Below are 18482 nucleotides of genomic sequence, written 5' to 3'. Positions count from 1 at the left end.
GATGCCGTGCAGGGCTGCAGACATCTGCTGGGCACCAGGCAGAACGAGACAGGCCCTCTCTGGGTTCTGTCTCCCTGGCGGCCCTCCAGATCGTAATGATTTTGGTGTGTTGAGGAGCTGTTGTGTTATAGACACTGTAATGGTGGTTTTGTGTACTTGTTGAATGATTTAAGAGGATGCGCTGTGCAGTTCTTAGGATCCTGGTACTCAGAGTCAGCCTAGGCTGAGCTGGGCGGGTCCAGGCTGCAGTCCGATGGGAGGCTGTCTTTGCCTTCGAGGACGCGACAGGACAGTCTCCTGGGCCGCCCGTCGTGACAGGGAGCCAAAGGCCTTTTGAACCATGTCCAGGGAACCTGAAGGTCAGTGATGAAACCCTCTCTTGGGTTCTCTCCTCTTAGAAAACTCAAACCCTTGATCCCAGCCATTGCCCCTGTCTCCTGGCCGCCACGTTTACCCCATAGGAAGAGACTCGGGGCTGACTGTCCCTGTCATGACGCACGGCACCCTTCCTGCCCCGAGGGGAGGGGGCGGCAGCAGACGAGCTCGAGGTGGACACAGGATCCTTTGGTTTGTTGATTTTGTGTGTTTGCTGTAATTTTTTGCCTGCATCTTGGGAACCACAGTGTGTTTCTCAAGCTGCTATGTTTCCTCTGGGTTGAAAACAAAAATAAAAGGCAAACTGTCAGACCGTGACTTCCAGCTGCCTGCACGAGGCTCTGTGAGAGCTGGTGTATAAATGAAAAATGTGTGACCACGCTCGGCTGAAAGCTGAGCGGCCACACAGCGCAGCTGGTCGCTTCTGGATTCAAATCCCCTCTCTCTTCTTGGCTGTGTGACCTTGAGCCTGTGTCAGGCTGCCTCTCTGAGCCTCAGTTGCTTCATCTGTAAAATGGGCACAGTCGTGGCACCCACCTCACGGGGCTGGTTTGAGACCGAGCAGTGAAGGTCTCAGCATAGGGCCTGGCACGTGGTACAGACTCAACTACTCAACAGGAGTTAGCTGACGTGATCATGGGTATGGCAGGAGCACTCTGAGTTGAACTGTTCAAGTTCTGCGTCTCTCACCAGCTGGCTGTGTGACCTTGCGCAAATTACTTCACCTCTCTGAGCTTCAGGTTCTTCATTTGCAAAATTGAGACCCCCGTGTTCCCTTTGTAAAGGATTGTCCTGAGGATTAAATTGAGGGAGATAACTACCAAAGGCAGCCTGGCACAGAGCTTAGGACATACAGGTGCTCCAGAAATGGTAGTGGTTGTGCTGGTGATATGACAATGGGGACACGTGGCCCTGACTCTGGAGAGGTTGAGCACGGTCGTGAGTGCCCCCCGGAAGTGTCCTGGAGCTGCGATGATGGGGGTACCTGTTACAGCCCCAGCGACAAGGGACGTGGCAGACAGGAAGGGCTGCAGAAGGAAAGCACTAGACCTCCAACGATGAACATTGCTTGCCTGGTGGCTGTGAGGGGGAGGCGTGCCAGCTGCACAGAGGGCACAGACGTACCCCCACTTCCTTCGTGTGAGTGGCACCCTCGGCTTCCCCATCAGGCTTGTTTCTGACTCTCGCCTGGAGGTAAACGGTTACCGCAACAGTCTTTGGGAACGTGTGGCTAGACGGGCCCTGCTTACCCAGATCCGAACATAAAGATGTCATTTACCCAAAAGCACGGAAGGATAATGATTCCCCAGCGGCAGGATTCTTTATTTTGTAGACATATTTGCTGGGAAATTCTTTCAATGTCACGCCCCCGTTGTGCATTTAAAATGCTGTTTGATTTACAAATAAGAGGGCGGGACGAGTGTCGTGATGGGGGTCCGATCCCTCCCCGCCTGGCCCCAGTGGACCCCTGCTCTGCCTGTCACCCGCCGTGAGAACTTGGGTCATGAACTCTCCTTCCTCGTCTGTAAGACGGGGATTCACGTAAATAGTCCCTCTGTCGCCTCACGGGTTTCGTGAAGAATAAACAAGATAATCCTCGTAAAGAAAATTGACTGCCACCTGGGCAGGACTCGATACTTGCGCCTATTACTAATTCCAAAAATATTTGCAGAATGCCTTCCATGTGCCTGGTGCTGTCGACCCAGGATTCTGCCTGTCTGACCAGCTCCCCGGCCGCTGAGGCTGCTGGTCCACGGACCACGCCGCGAGTGGCCAGGCCTGGAAGAGGGCAGAGGGGGGCCGGGGTCCGGATGGCAGAGCACCTGGGAGACAGAGGGGGCATTTGGTTTTTGTTGTCTGGACAGTAGGAAGCCAGGCAGGCGAGTGACATGACTGAGGACACTTCTAGAAGTTCATTTTGGCTGCGGTGTGGGGAGGACTTGCTGGGGCAAGGGGACATCAGGGAGCCCAGCTCGGAGGCCCATGCCGTTGTCCAGGTGACGATGGCAGCCACGGAACAGGCAGGAAGTCGGTTTATTTGAGACCTTTGGACATGTAGAATTGATAGCTCTTGCTGAGGTGCTGAATATAGAGATCCTTAATAATCATAATATATATTATCATACAGGCTTCTTAAAAAAATTTAGACCGATAGTGTAGAACAGTCGTTCTCCGATGGGGCGTCTGGTCCCCCCAGGGGCATTTGGCAATGTCTGGAGACATTTTTGGTTGTCACAACTGGAATCGAGATGCTACTGGCATCTAGTGGGTAGTAGAGACCAGAGATGCTGCTAAATATCCTATGACACACAGGATAGGCCCTACAACAAAGAATGATCGGGCCCAACATGTCAGTGGTGCCGGGGTGGAGAAACCCTGGGGCAGAAGTATAGAAAGTCAGGGGTGCGCAGCCCCCTTCCCATCCCCTCAGCCCCACAGCCCAAAGATAACCACCGTTGCACAGTTTGCTGCCAAACCGTCCCGGTGGTGATCTGTGCAGATACACAGATCTCCTGTGAACCGTCTCACTCTGGAAGGAATGCTCAGGAATGCTCAGGACTTGGGAGCATGGAGCCCGGCTTGGGGGTGGGCATCTGTTTGTTTTGCCGCATCTCTTCCGCTCCCACCCTATGCTGAAGGTCACTGCCCAGCCACGGGGCTGGGAGGGGGGCCAGTGGCCCAAAACCTTATTGCTCTATAAATTGTCATCTGCTTTCTTTTCTCCAAAGAGCTCTCTAGAAACTGTATATTGGTGTGATGCAGGCAGCTGCCCTAACTGGGACTAACTCATAAAATCCAGGAATTCCAGTGCCAGAAGGAACTTGGAGATAATCTAGTCCCACCCTACCTCTTATTTCACAGATGGGCACACTGAGGCCCAAGACTTTTTGTAAATGGGAAAATCCTTTCATGTTAAATAGTCCCTTCTTAATTTATTGGGGTTTTAATTTCAGATTTTTTTTTTTTTTCCTGAGGAAGATTGGCCCTGAGCTAACATCTGTGCCAGTCCTCCTCTATTTTATATGTGGGTTGCCACCACACCATGGCCACTGATTTCAGACTTTCAATGAAATGCCTAGTGACAGCTTATGTTTCTGGGTTTTTTTCTTGGTGGCGTCCATACGTGAGGTTGGTTACAATGGCTGACAAAGGGACGTAGTTCAGCCTTGTAGTTCGTGAACACTGTGTGTAGACCCCGGCTTCTCAGGGACAAACACTTCCTCAGTTCACAGCAAAATAAGAAAACCGAGGACCGCGTATTAAATTTCCCTGATATCAAAATTAATCTCCTGAGGCGTGTCCTTCTTGCCAAGATGCCCTCCTGCTCCTCTGCCGCCGCACCGGCCGTTCTGCGTGAGAGGGAGGCAACAGGAGAGGGGACGAGGCTTTCTGTTTGGGTTTTGTTTTGTTTTAACGCCCTTACTTGGGAGAAGAGAAAGCTTGCAACCCAGTGTCAGTCCTCTCCAAAGACTGGAGGGAATTTACTGGTCTGTGAACCCCGTAGTCTGGGAAGTACTGGTTTCGTCTCTTTCCACTGGCTGAACTGAGGCTTGGCGTCATTTTCCAGTGCCCTTGGAGCCCCACGGCCGTGCCGAGGCCACTTTTCAAGGTGGCCTCAGATGTGGAGTGCTGCGGCCTCTGGCCATCCCCATCAGCCCTGCCCTCATCCCTCAGGAGACCTCACAGAGCTCCCCCAAGTGGAACGAATGATGCCCATCCCAAGCGAGGACCCTTCAGGTCCAGGAGGTCTGCTGTGGCGGCAGTGAGGGTCCCAACACCTCAGCCAGCTCTGGTCTTCCAGCGGCCGGCCCTCTCGCCGCCCCAGGAGCAATTCAGCTCCCTGCTCAGCCCGTGGAGGTGGGGGAGCTCTGCCATGAGGCGGGGGTGCCTGCGGAAGGCTCCTGGGAAGCCTTCCTACCTGTTCTTCCAGACCCCTTGGGTGCGCAGAAGGGCCTGAACACCAAGCTAAGGGCTTTGGTCTTTGATCCTTGGGCACTGGGGAGCCACCGAAGGTGTCTGAGCAGGGGAGTGACAGGATAACAAAGTCTATTTCAGGAGGATAAACATGGCAGAACCGGACAGAAAAGAAAGACTGGGGGCAGGAGCCAGGCAGGGACAGTGCAGTGTGGGGGCCACCCTGAGTGGCAGCAGTCGGAACAGAAAGGAGGAAGGGATGGGCATTTGTGATGGAAGGACTGGGAGGGAGAATTCAGGCCTGGATGCGGGGGAGCTGGGGGTCATGGGTGAGCTGGGTTTCCAGCCCAGATGAGAAGGATTGTGGCTCTGCCAGTGTGGAAACTCCTGGCCTCAGTTATCTGTAGAACGGGGTGAGAGGTAGGGCTGTGGGGACGATGAAATGAGATCATGCATGGAAATCAGCTCTGGCCTGAGTGGAGCGGTAGGCAGGTGTGACGAGCCAGAGGGCCCTTGTGAGCAGGGCTCTATCCTGGGGGTGCTGGGGAGCCATGGAGGGATTTTTGACTGAGGGTGTGTGGTCACATTTGCCTTTTGAGAAAGACTCCCCCAAAAGCATCGTAGAGAGGGCAGGCCAGGAGGCCACGGAGGAGGCCCTTGTGGTCCCTATCCAGGTGAGTGTGAGGTTGGCCTGGACCAAGAAGGAGGTGGCGGGCCATCCTGGGGTGGCCTCTCCCCAGCCCATCTTTCTTGTTGTCCCCTTTGTGCTCTGGCAACTGCTGCGATGAATGTGGGTGGCAGGCGTGTGTCCTGGCAGCCCTGCACTGGGGCTCTCCGTGACCGTTGGCCTATCTGTGTATGCAAACCATATGCTGGGCCAGCCCCTGCGACAGCCGCTGGGACAACAGAGGCCTGGGTGTTTGACCAGAGAGGCAGCAGCTGCCCAGTGGGAGTGTGAAGCCCAGCGCTGGGTTCACTTTCCCTTCCAAAGCACCGTCCCCAGCCCCCCGGCCACCCCCATGCCCCCCGTGGTCTCCCCAGCCTCTCCCTTGCCTCATGGGGACCAGATCTGCAGCCGTCCTGCCAGTTTCCTCTCCTGTCTTCCTCCTCCTGGGCTGTCACTGTGTCCTCTCCATTTTTGCCCACTTTTCTCTCCTTCTTTGGGTTGCTCCTGCCTCTCTGTTCCCTCCTGTCCTTCCTCCCCAGCGTGTCGTCTCTCCTAGTTTCTTCTCTGTTGTCCCTCTTGGGCATGCAGGAGGCTGAGGGCAGAGTCTCTGGGGCGGCGCAGTGCCTGGCCACAGGGTAGAGAGACGGCATCCCCTCGGGCGTGTCCGCCTGTCCCTTCCAGTACGTTTCTTTCTTTTTTCCCGGTGTCTCTCTTTGCTAGAAGTACGTTATAACCTTAGCAATAACGTTTTCAGGGGCAGGCCTGGTTCTTCTCCCTCTAATTCTGCTGACCGCCTAGAGGCATTCCCAGCCCAGTGATTTATGGCAGTATCCATGGGTGGCCTGTTCTAGGGCAGAGGCCTGGGGGGAGGTTTGCTAACCATCAGCCCAGCGATTGTGCCCTTCCTCAGTCAGTGCACGGCCACAGGCCCCTCTCGCTTTCAGTCAGTGACCCGAATAGTCATCCTCAGAACATCCCAGCCAGTCTTGGAAAGAGACCCGGTACCCCTGGAATTCAGGCCTTGAGTCTCGCTGAGTTCAGGACTCCCCCCTCTGCTTGCAGCCTGGCTGTGCAGTCTGAGGATGCGCAACCAGAAGGTGGTGGCGGAGGCCCGCTCAGTGAGCACCAAAGCTGGCCTCAGAAAGGGGAGGCCGGGGGACCGCTGGTGGTTTGCTTTTGTTTTTGTTTTTATAGTCATCGTTTATTTTAATTTTTTTTATTAGGCAAGAGGGTATGTATGGGTTCACACAGGGGAAACGTGGGTATTTCCAGCTGGGTTCACGGGTTCGATGGTGTCCCTGGAGCCTGGCTCCCCCTCCCTCTCAGCTCGCCTGTCCTCCGTGCTGGCTCCCTCCTCAGAGGCCCAGCTGGCCATGCAGCCCTCTGCATCCCATCCTTCCTGGAAACCCTGCAGGGACGGGCCCAGCAAGGAGGCCCCCCCTTGGGGAACAGGAAGATCTGATTGGCCAGGCCCGGCCACGCCCAGGTCCAGGTGGCCCATCCCCCGCCTCCAGTGCCCCTCTTTGGAAGTGACTAGTGCAGCAGCCTCTGGACAGCTTGGGGGCACGCAGCGCCGGCTCCGAAGGGTCCCTCCAGAGAGTTCTGGCATAGTGCTCAGCATCCCTCAGATTGTCCGTTTGGGATTTTCCTATCCGATACTGAGTTTTGTACAGAGAGGGCATACCTGTGGGTGCCTGGCACGGGGTGGTTTCTCTGAGAGCCTGGGTCTCCGCACCCCCAGCACCTGGAGCACAGGCAGGCGTGCTGCGGCTGCGCAGTGAATTCATGTGGACTCAGTGACTGGAGGGCTGGGGCGGCTGGAGTTGGGCAGCCCCGCTCCTGCCCCCAGGGCCGCCCCCACCGGGCAGCTCCACCTGTCCGTGCCCAGCGTGTGGGGGGCACTAAGGAAATAGCAGCTATTGTATCATTGTTGTTACTCTTGTGACTCCACCGTTGCTATTGTTCAACCTGGAAGCGTCTCCCGGCTCCAGGAGCCGTCTTGACCCTTGCTGACTCTCTCCCTCTGGCTACCTTTGCTTTAGTAAGCCCGCTCTGTGCCAAAATGTGTGGCCTTACGATTCCTCCAGTGATCTTCAGATCTGAACAACCCACAGGGTGGATCAAGGGTCAGACCTCACAGATCCTTAAACTGTGCGGTCCAGGCCCTCTGTGGGGTAGACAGTGTGGCCTAGCTCCTGGCCTGAGGCGACAGGGGACATGACTGGAACACCCACAGACTCACCGGAGACCTTGACACCCGCTGTGGGGCTTCTGGGTGGACGATCTGGGCTCGAATGTGGACGGTGCAGGTTAGGAGCCTGTGGTTTCTGACTGGTCACTGCCCTCGGCCCCCATCCCTCTCATAGTGGGGACAAGGGAGCAACCAGGGGGCGTTTTGATGATCCAGGTTGCATACATGCCGTGCAAGCGTGTCCTGCTCAGTGCCCGGGCCCAGGAGGTGCTCTGAGCGTGGGCTTGAGTTGCAACCCTCAGCACTGTGCTGGGGGGGCTCAGAGAGGGGCGGAGTCCTTGGACATGAGATGCAGCTTCAGGCGGCCCCTTGAGCTCTGAGTCACGGCCTGACCTGGGTGGCGGAGAGACACAGGGTCAGCTCCCAGCCCTGACCATCAGCTTCTGAGCAGGATACTTAAGACACTGGCATTTGTCTCTGTCATTCAGTGGTCTGGGACAACCCCAGGGGCCTTCACTCTCTCTGCCATCAGCAAACCTCTGCTTCTGATGTTGGACCGAGGAGTGCCTTGCCCATGGAGGCAGTATATAGATGTTTGAAAACTCCTCTTGAAGCCTGGTGTGGGGCAGTGGGAGGCAGGATTTCAGAGGGACTCTGGACTCAGCCTGTCTGGGTCACACTTGTGCTCTGCTACTTATTAACGCGAGACTTTGGGCAAGTTACCTGACCTCTCTGGGCCTCAGCGTCTGCATCTGTAACGTGGGGATGAAGGTAGTGGCTTCTCCTTGAAGGTTAGGTGAGATAAGCCAAGCTCAGAGCCAGCAGTCGATGGTGTTGGCTGTTCTTATCGTGACGGAAAGATGCATGCTTTTGAAAAGAAAAGGCCCTCTTCTAAAATGCATACTCCCCCCAAGTTGTCATGTGACACACATCATCTCCATCCAGGTCTGCCTGAAGCTCTGAGAGCCATGCTGCTGGGTACCAGAGTGGGCACTTATCCAGGGGGACAGTCTGTGGAGGGCCAGTGAACCCCTGAAATTGGACAGGACTGTACCTAGGGCCTTATGGTGGGCTGGACAATGACATTATTAATGAATAATGACACACTTCCCAAAAACATCCACATCCTAAGCCCAGAGCCTGTGCATGTGTGACCTTGTATGGTAAAGGCCTTTGAGGATTCACGTTATCCAGACGCGCATGATGTAGTCACGAGAGTCCTTAGAAGAGGGAGGCAGGAGAGTCAGTCAGAGAAGGTGTGCCCGTGGAAGCAGAGGTTGGAATGAAGCGCTCCAGAGACAGAGGAAGGGGCCAGGAGCCGAGGAGTGCAGGCGGCCTCTGGAGGCTGAAGAAGACGAGGAAACAGCTTCTCTCCTGAACCCTCCAGAAGGAATGCAGCCCTGCTGACGCCTTAATTGTAGCCTTCTGCCTCCAGAACTGTAAGAGAAGGAATTTGTGTTGCTTTAAGCCACTAAGTTTATGGGAACTTGTTACAGCACCAACAGGAAACCAATACAGCCCTTCTCGGGGGAGGGTCCCTAGGTGTTTATCAGGTTTTCCCCTGCGTTGACAGGCAGGTGATGAACAGCCACTGGTCCCGAGCATCCCACCTGGCCCAGGAGACCCCTGCTGAGTGTGGTGGCACCCACCTTCCCCTCCTGCTCAGGCCTCCATGTTCCTATGTAGCACATCTGAAGTGCGAATATGTTTTTCACCAGTAATTTCTTTTCTGGAAAGGACTCTGAGAAGCCCCACAGAACAGCCTGTCCTGTCACGCGGGGTCCCAAATTAGGGCCATTCCAGGTGCCACGGAGCATCCTCCCCTCGTCCCTGATCACACCTGATGCCGGCTCTGGGCCTCCCCTTCTGAGCTGCTGCCACTTGTCTGAACGGGGAAGCTGGCTGCTGTTTGTGCTGCGGGATCAGTGGAGGCTCCTCTGTGGGGATGGGCCTCTTAGCCCCTTCTCAAGGCCACAGCCTGGTGCCCACCTCCTAGCTCAAGTTGGTCATTCACACACCCAGAAGAGCCACAGCTTTTCCACAGAGTGCTCTGCACCTCCCCGCCAACCCTGGTTTCCCACACACATGACAACAGCAGCCAGCCATGTGCCAATGCTGTGCCAGACCTGGCATACGTTATGTCACTGGATCCTCAGAAGCAGCCTCTGCCTTTTACAGATGGGGAAACTGAGGCTCACAGAGGTGAAGTACATTGCCAGGGGTGTGCAGAACTAGACGAAGACGCCATGTATTTATCACTATGTCAGCTACTCATTCTTTCATTAAATTCCACTGTAGCATTATGCTGTGCTTTTCATTCACTCAACGGACCTTTATTAAGCTCCTGTTGCCTGTGCCAGGCCTCTCCTAGAACGGAGAGAAAGCAGTGGACAAAGCAGAGAATTCCCGCCCCAGAGAGCTCACCTTCCAGAGCAGTCTGTCTGATAGAAATAGAATGCGAGCGCCAGGTGTAATTTAAAATCTCCTGGTAACCACATTTTTTTGAAAAAGTGCAAAGAAGCAGGCGAAATTAATTTTAATAATATATTTTATTTAATTCAATATGTCTGAAATATATCATTTCAACATGGAATTAATTAAAAATGTTAATGAGATACTCTTTTCGTCCTCCTAAGCCTTTGAAATCTCCTGGGTATTTTACACTCGCTTAAGACATCTCAGTGCAAAGCAGCACCTTTCAGGAGCTCAGATGGCCCCACGTGGCTAGTGGCTCCTGTATTCGATGGTGCAGCTCTTGCATAAAGCAGGTTCCCAGTGGCCATCCAGGCAGCCACCTGGGTGTTACTGGTGTCACAGAGCCAGTGTCACCCAGTAAACTGAGCAGCCGTCAGTCCCTTCCTGCCACATCTAGTTTGGGACTACGCCGGCCACACCCGGCTCTGGGCTTCTTGCGGCTGGGTTGTTGTGGAATTCGGGGAGCAGCCTTTCTTTGTGGGATGGCAGGTGGAAATGCTGAGCCACGGCTTGGAACACTGGGTTAATCCAGCCCTTAATTTGTGCCATATCTTCGTCAGTGGCCCATGCAGGGCGACTCTCTTGTTTTATTTATTGTTGTTATTTTATTTCCGTTTTCCCCCGTCCCTGATTCCATTTTTCCTTTCCTCCTCTCCGGGGCCGCCATCCCAGGGATTGAACCGGCCCGGGACCTAGAGTTAGGACTGATTGTGGGGAGCCCTGGCAAAGGACAGTCAGGCTGTTGTTCCTTCAGGAGGGGGTGGTCACTGGGCAGGTAAGACAGCAGCATCCTCTGAACTTCTCTGGGACACTTGAGGCTGACCATTGCCCCTCCCTGTTGGCACCTCCCCCTGGAACCTCTGGACCCAGTGCGTCCTGGCTCCCTGGGCTCTGCCTGCTGAGCCCTTCTCAGCTCCTTCACCCGGGCTGCCCTCTCCCCACTGCTGGCTCAGGCTCCCTCGGAAAGCCTGTTCTGAGTCTCACACTGATTCCTGCGATGATTACATCTGTGCCAGTGCTCCACTGATGAGGGTTTTCCCTGCGTGTTATCTGTTCGGCAAGGTATCATTATTGCCATTTTACAGATAAGGAAACTGAGACTTCGGGGATAAGGAACAGCCAGCTGAGCGGAGTAGCCGAGGCTCGTGCCAAAGTCCTTGCCTTGACCCGCCGTGGCGCTCACCTCCCTGATCTGCGTGTGCCTGTCACCACGGCCCTCCTGGTTCTGGAACTTGTGCCTTCACCCAACAGAGCTGCAGGTACCCGCAGCCGGCCTCCCAGGCTTTGCTCCCACCACCTCGAGCCTCTCGGCCTGACCATCAGACATCCCCCCCATTCCAGTCCTCACCCTGGTTCTCTGTATGGGTCCTTCACTGACGCCCCTAATCTCTCCATCTGAGAACAAGCTGTGACTCTCTCCACCGAGTTCCCCTCTGGGTCTGTGGCTGCGTACAAGTCACCACAAACCGAGCGGCTTCAGAGAACTCTGATTATTTCATGCTCCTGTGGGCAAGAGGTCCAGGCACAGCTTAGCCAGGTGCCCTGCAAGGCTGCGGCCATGGTGCTGGCCAGCGCTGGGGTCTCACCTGGAGGCTCAAGTGGGGAAGGAGCCCCCTCCAGGTTGTTGTGGTTGTGGGCAGGATTCACCCCCTTACAGTTGTCCGAAGAAAGGCCTCATTGTCTTGCTGGCTGTCATTTTGAGGCCACCTCGGGTCCTCGCCAAATGGGTCTCCCCCTAAAATGGCTGCACACTTTATCAAAGTCAGCGTCAAGAGAATGTCTCACGAGGCGAGCATTACAGCCTTGTGTGATATAATGTCATACACAGAACCACCTTCATCCCATCGCTTGTGCCATATTTCATTGACCAGAAACAGGCCGTGGGTCCCACCCCGACTCAAGCAGAGGGGTCACACAGGGGCGTGAGCACCAGGAGGTGGGGGCCATGGGGCCTCCTTAAGAGTCTGCCGACCACACCCTCTCTCTGATTGTCTTGTTTTGATGGCAGGAGGGGAGAGTGGAATGGAGAGACCGCTGTCTGGCTTTGGACAAGAGCTCAGTAAAATACCATCTGGCTCTTGGAGCTCTTGTGATGATAAGGAAGCTCTTTCAGGTCAAGCTTTTAGCACTGTCCTTGGCATAGCTGTGAGTCTTATAAATAATAACAAATTTACTGTTACCATTCACCAGGCCTGGGCTGCTTTAGGTGACAAAAAGCCCTAAGTAACAGTAGCTTCAATAAAATAAACCTTTAGGGGGCCAGCCCCATGGCCGAGTGGTTAAGTTCGCGCACTCCGCTTTGGTGGCCCAGGGTTTCACCAGTTCAGATCCTGGGTGCAGACGTGGCACAGCTCATCAGGCCATGCTGAGGCAGCGTCCCACATGCCACAACTAGAAGGACCCACAATTAAAATATACAACTATGTACTGGGGGGATTTGGGGAGAAAAAGCAGAAAAAAAAAAAAAAGATTGGCAACAGTTGTTAGCTCAGGTGCCAATCTTAAAGAAATAAAATAAAATAAAATAAACCTTCATTTTTCTCCCATGAGAAGAGAGTCCAGAGGTCCGTAGTCCAGGGCTGGGAGGGCAGCTCCGCATTCAGCCAGGACCCAGGTGCTTTCTGTCTTGTTGCTTTCTGGTTCTCTACCTCATGTTCCAGCTTGGCTGCTGAACTCTAGCCATCACATCTACATTACAATCAATAGGAAGAAGGAAGGGGCAAAAAAAAAAAAAGACATGTCCCTTCCTTTTAGGAACCTTCCTGAGTGTCCCCCTCCCGTGATAGACACTCCTGCTTGTGTCCCATTGGCCAGAACTTAGCCATACAGCTCGGCCAGCTGCACAGGAGGCTGCGTAATGCCATCTTTATTCTGGAAGCCACAGGAAACTGGACATCAGTCTTCCTATGATGAAGGAAGAGAAGAGTGGATATTGGGAACCGAGAGCAGCCAAAGAAAACCACCCTCGTGAGAATATGAGGCTAGTGAGTGGGCGCCACCTCTCTTCTCTCTCTCCCTCCAGCACGGGTAGGAGAAGACAGGATCAGGAGGTGAGCTGTGCCTAGAAGGTCCTCGCCTTTTCCAGCACTTCGCTGGGGCCCGACTGGCCTTTACAGATCAGAACGGCAGCAGGAGAGCGGCCAGCTGCCCTCTGCAGCCCCGAGAGACCGTCTTGCAGTTTCCTCGGGGCCGACGTGTAGACGGGAGGCCACTTCGGGATCACGTGTGGGCCGCTGAGAAAGCACCATGAGTCTTTTTCGGTTCCCGGGGCAGTAACCTGGGGGAGTGGGCTGTGGTGAGTGTGGGCCTGTAATGGCGGGGAATTGGAATGGCATCCTCCCTGGCTGCACCGTGTCTTGGCGCTTACTGTATACACAGCACTACACGCTTACTGTGGTTAAAACTCTCGCTCTTCCACCCTGTGAGGTCATGCTGTCCACGCTCGTCGCCCTGGACGAAGGGGATGTGAGTCCAGCCCTGGCACCGGCTGTGCCTCGACCTCTCTAACTCGGGGTTGAGTGGCACTAGGCTGCTGGGAGCAACAAGGGGGAGGATGCTGGGAAGTGTTGGCAAGCCGTGGAGGTCGGAGGTCATAAGCCGAGGGGGGTCGGCCAAGGGGAGTTCTTGTTTTATTTCCCAATGTGAAAGAGGCGCCAAGCCCCACGAAACAAGCCCCTCCGTGACCGCTCATCCTCTCCTCTGTCCTGTGGGCTGCCCCGTTCTAACCTCTATTCCAGCTTCATGGTTAAACATCCCAGCATGAATTATTTACAGTATGTCCCAATGAGTATCAGGGTTTCAGGGGACAGGGTGACTCACACAGGGGAAGTTTGTTTTTATGGAGGGGAAATGACATGAAGGAAAACAGGGAATTCTACCTGCTGACCAAGAGACTGAGGTCAGCCTAGGGAGGGCTTCTGGCAGCCAGGGTGTGGGGCGGGGGCTCTCCGTGGAGTGGGGGGCTAGGAGGCAGTGGGTGTTGGGTTGTGCTAGCTCTGGAGTCAGACATAGCTAGTTTGAATCTTTGCTGTGCCATTCGCTGTGTGGCTTTGAGCAGGTATCTTAACTTCTCTGAACTTCAGTTTCCTCATCTGTGAAATGGGGCTTGTTCTAGAAACTTTCTCATTAGGGTTCTTGGGAAATTTAAATGTGATAAGAAAAACTAAATTTAAAATCTAATTATATTGATTAGTAATAGTAAATATTTAAAATAAAATTGACTAAATTTTATAAATAAAATAAAATTAATAATAATGATAGCCAGCCATCGTGGTCTAGTGGTTAAGATTTGGTGGCCTCATTGCCCGCCACGGCCCAGGATTCATTTCCCAGTCAGGGATCCCCACCCACCCCCCGTCTGTTGTCTGTCAGTTGTCAGACTGGCGGCTGCATGTTGCTGTGATGCTGAAAGCTGTTCCACTGGGATTTCAAATACCAGCCGGGTCAGCCATGGGGGACAGGTGTCAGTGGAGCTTCCCGACTAAGACTGTCTAGGAAGAGGGACCTGGCCACACACTTCCTAAAATATTGGCCATGAAAACCCTGTGAATAGCAGCGGAGCTTGTCTGATGTGGCGCCAGAAGGTGGGAGGATGGCACAGGAAGACCAGGCAGGGTTCCTTCCACTGCTCTGCGCAGGGGCGCCAGGAGTCGGGATTGACCTGACGGCACGAACAACGACGACGTCATAAGAGTAACACTAATACATGCAGGGAACGCACGCAGCGCAGCGCCAGGCGCTTGGTCAGCGCTCAGGACGTCCACTGCTGTTGCTCCGATTCCAAAATGTAACAGTGGGAAAAAGAACTGGATGTGACAAGTGACTTCCTAAAATCGGAAGCAGGAGGAGATGGGGGCTCGAGAAAGCGGCTCTGGCTAGAAGGCTTCAAGAGGGAATGGCGGGTGGCAGGTGGAGAAGAGGGGATGGGGGGCTGGACGAGGTCAGCTGCATCCAAAGGGGCTCTTGGCAGAAGGTTCGGGAACCACTTCAAGGGAGGCAGCAGCGCTGTGGCTGGAAAAGAAACAGTCCAGATATGGGCATGGTAAACTCGCTCCCGCCGCGTCTGCGTCTCCTGAATCGGGTCCCGGCTGCCAGAGGCCTTGGAGCTGGGAGGGCCGGTCTGTCTGTCTGCTCCGCACACCTCTCGTCTGAGTTAAAAACGCCTCCGACCAGGACCGCGTGAAATAAACCCCTGCGTGGTTTTGTCCCGAGGGCGTGGCAGCGAGCTGTGGTTTTGAGCCCCTGGGAGACCGAGCGCCTGTCAATACGGGCGTGAAAAGGCTCCGTTTTATCACAGTTTTCATCCCAGCAAAGGTGGAACAAGTGGAAACCTGGCTCTTTAGCGGAGTCGTGGGTTAAAATGTAAGCCCGGGAGAGGGGGGGCCAGGCTGCCCCGCCGCCTCCCCGCTGGCCGCACAGGGAGTGGGTGCAGAATTCACCAAGTGACTGGTGTCACCCGAATCCAGGAACTGCCCAGCTAAACCCACGCCTGGGTGAGTCCGCAGTCTGAGCGCTGGTGGGTGCCGTGGAAAGGTGTGAACGCCTGTGCTGCCTGTGTTCATCTCCTGTGGCTGCGCTAACAAATACCCCAGAGTTGGTGGCTAAAACAACTCCGATTTGTTCTCTTACAGTTCTTGAGGTCAGAAGTCCACAGCAAGCTCTTGTGGGCTAAAGTCAACAGGTCGGTGGGGCCGGTTCCTTCCGGAGGCTCCCGGGAGCATCCATGTCCTGCCCTTTCCAGCTCTAGGGGCCGCCTGCGTTCTGTGGCTCGCAGCCCCTTCCTCTCATCACTGCGGCTTCTTGCTTCCAACATCCCATCTCCCACTTCCTCCTCTGACCTTTTGCCTCCCTGTCATAAGGGCACTCCTAATTAAATTGGACCCACCTGGGTAATCCCAGCTGATCTCCCTGTCTCAAGATCCTTAACTTAATCATATGTGAAAAGTCCCTTTTGCCATATAAAGTCACAGCCACAAACTCCAGGGGTTAGGATCTGGGTGTCTTTGGGGACCATTATTCAGCCTGCCCCAGCCTTTTCCCAGATTCTGAGATACACAGGGTGTGGAGTAGCACACAGCCCTGAGCTGGACCTGGGATCCTTCTCTGCCCCCAACTTGAATGGCCTTGAGTTAGCGCCTCACCCCTTCCGGCCTCTCTGAGGATGGATGGTCACGCCCCTGCCCCCTCAGTTCTGTAAACTGACGTGTTTAGAGCAGTTACTCTCTGCCAGGCGCTGGGACAGGCCCTTCAGCACTCGCTCACTGACTTTTCAGCTTTCCTGTCCCTGGACACTGCCCGTCAGCCTCCTGCTTCAGGGCCTCTGTTCTGCGGTTCCCTCTGCCTGGAAGCTCCCTCCCCAGATGGCCACAGGGCTCCCTCCTGCGCCTCCTTCAAATCTTTGCTCAGATCTGACTTTCTTGGTGGCTGTGTCCCCCGACCACCACATTTAATGTCACTTTCCCAGCTCTCCTGGCCACTGTCACCAACAGCACTGTCTTCCTCCAACTTGACATTCTTTAGTAGAATTTTCTCTGTTAGGCCGGTTGTCTAGGGCTCTGCAGGGACAAGGCCTTCTGTCTGTCTCGGTCACTCCTCTGTCCCCAGCACTCCGAGCAGGCCCCGGCACGTGGTTGCTGCTCAGTTCATATTTTGCTGAGTGAATAATAAACACCTGCTCACTCACGGCTTTGGGTTCACACCACAACAGCCCAGCGGGGGAGATCCCAGTGTCATCGTTCTTACAGTGAGACAGGGGACGGTGGCAGCAGAGCCGACACAGGCAGGCCGCCTCCGGCCGGGAGCGCCCACCGGGAGGCCCACCACGCCTCGGGCGGGCTGGTACCTGCAAACGGCCTCCGCGCTCCCCGACTCTAGAAGTTCTCCTCTCTGCCCTCCTCTGCTTTTTGCTGCAAAATGCCTCTTTGGGAGGAGGATCCAAGGGCATCAAGTTGGTGTCCAGACAGCCTGCTGCACGAGGACAAATGCCGCGTCCAGAGGGTGCCCAGAGGGTGCCCAGGGTCGCACGAGCCCGGCCCGCAGCCAGCACCCTGACCAGGGCCCAAGAAGGAGGATGCACTCCAGCCTCTCCCGCCAGGCCCCCGACCCCCCCGCCTCGCCAGACTCAGGGCTGAGCCTCAGAAGTTGGCGCTCCTGGTCTCGGGAGGGTCGGCTGTGACATCTCTTACTTGCTCCTCGAGCCCAGAGGGTAGCCCCTGGTGGGACCGTGGACCCAGCCCTTCCTAACAGGGATTCTGCCCTGCGCTGGTTTAGTTAATCGAGCTTGGCTGAAAGGCTAGTTTTCCGTGGTCCCGTGGATGAGGAAGGTCTGAACAAGGACACAGTGCACAGGGCCACTCCTCATGAGCTGTGAGACCCCAGGCAAGTTTCTCAACTTGTCTGTGCCTCAGTGTATTCAGTGATAATGTGGACAAAGGTGGGCACGATAGTCCCCCCCTCGTATGGTGGCTGGGCAGAATAAATGAACCAAGCTGTGCGAAGCACTTAGCGTGCGCCCGGCACACAGTCAGCATCCAGGAAATAGGAGCAGATGTTTCTGTGGCTGGCGGGTGCGAGGGCTGCCGGGTGGGAGGCAGGTGGGGTGGTCAGCGCCTGTGCTCAACTTTGCTCACCAGAGTGGAAGGCCACTGGGGGCTCAGCCCAGAGCCTGGAGAAGGATCGAGGTCTGAGCTCTTAGAAGGTGACGGGAGCTCTGGCTGCTGATCCCACGGGCCCCAGACTATCCTGGCGGAGAGGCACAAGGAGACGCCACATTTCCCGGGAAATACGGAATGTGGCTGGAGCCCCCGAGAGCGGGTCCCCGGTGCCAGCCTTGCAAATAGGGTCACACGCCAGCCGCTTGCTTAGAGAAAGACACCACGTCAAGCTCCCGAAGAAAAGATGCCTGGTTTGTTGACTTGCTCCTTCTGTTTACGTCCTGGAGTCTTCAGAATGAGTTTGTCTTCCTTCATTTCGCCACCGCCTAAGTGGGTTAGCAAGGAGACGGGAGATGTCGGGTCTCATAAAATTCACTCGTGTCTTACGCTGGGGTCGGGGAAGCTGCCTCCCTTCTCTGGCGGGTGTCCTCTCTCCCGGCGCTCTGTGACGTCTCAGGTGGAACCTTTGCCTGGAGTACCCTAGTCTCCTCCTACCCACGGACTCTGCCCAGGACATTTCCAGACACCGTGAGCTGCTGCTTCCTCTTCCTTCTCCCTGCCTCCCTCACATCGAATTCGCAGCTCTTTCTGCAGGCTCCTTCTGTGTGCCCCGTTTTAGCAGAAGTGCTTCGTGGTTAAAAGCATGAGTTTTAGGATCAGACATACTTTCTCCTTGCCTTGTGCTAGCTGTGTGACCTTAGACAAGTTACTATGCCTCTCTGAACCTCAGTGTCCTTATCTATAAAATAGAACTAATGGCATTTAAGTGACTCTGCATGGAAGTTGCTCCGCAGAGGGCATGGCGGAGCTGGCATCCCACACACGTTCCTCTTACCTGACGGTGACTTCCCCGCTTCGAGGACCAGTTGCCTGCCTTCCTGCTGGACTGTGAGAGTCTTTCTCCCACATCGGGGCCCCCAGAGCCCTGGGCACACAGTTGGGAGCCAGGAATTGTTGGCATCAAATTCTTTAAAAAGCCTTTTTAGAAGAAATGCATCCCTGTGAAATGCATCTCGTGCTCTTGTCAGGAATGATCTCCAGGGTAAACCGTGCATCGCTCATTTCTGGCCTGTGCGTCCTGCCCAGGGAGGGCCCTGTGGGACTCCGCCTCGTGGGTGCTGGTGAGACGCAAGGGACCAGAGGTGGACTTCACAGTCAGCTAGATTCGATTGTGAATATTGACTCTGCTGCTTACAGCTGTGTGACC

At 55.1% G+C, this 18482-nt stretch overlaps 1 protein-coding gene across 5 annotated transcripts in view; it reads left to right on the top strand.

Annotated features, from left to right (window-relative positions):
- Positions 1-18482, top strand: part of TMEM51 (transmembrane protein 51) — a 47619-nt gene that overhangs the window by 18265 nt on the left and 10872 nt on the right. The window contains exon 2 of one of the 5 annotated variants that reach the window (XM_044769737.2): positions 10709-10882. The exons of the other annotated variants lie outside the window; for them this stretch is intronic. The gene's annotated coding sequence lies outside the window, so the exon portion shown is untranslated. The remainder of the gene's footprint in view (positions 1-10708; positions 10883-18482) is intronic. 5 annotated transcript variants of the gene reach the window in all.

This window comes from Equus asinus, chromosome 5, assembly GCF_041296235.1.
Source record: "Equus asinus isolate D_3611 breed Donkey chromosome 5, EquAss-T2T_v2, whole genome shotgun sequence".
Lineage (NCBI taxonomy): Eukaryota > Metazoa > Chordata > Mammalia > Perissodactyla > Equidae > Equus > Equus asinus.
This window is presented reverse-complemented; position numbering and strand designations above follow the sequence as displayed.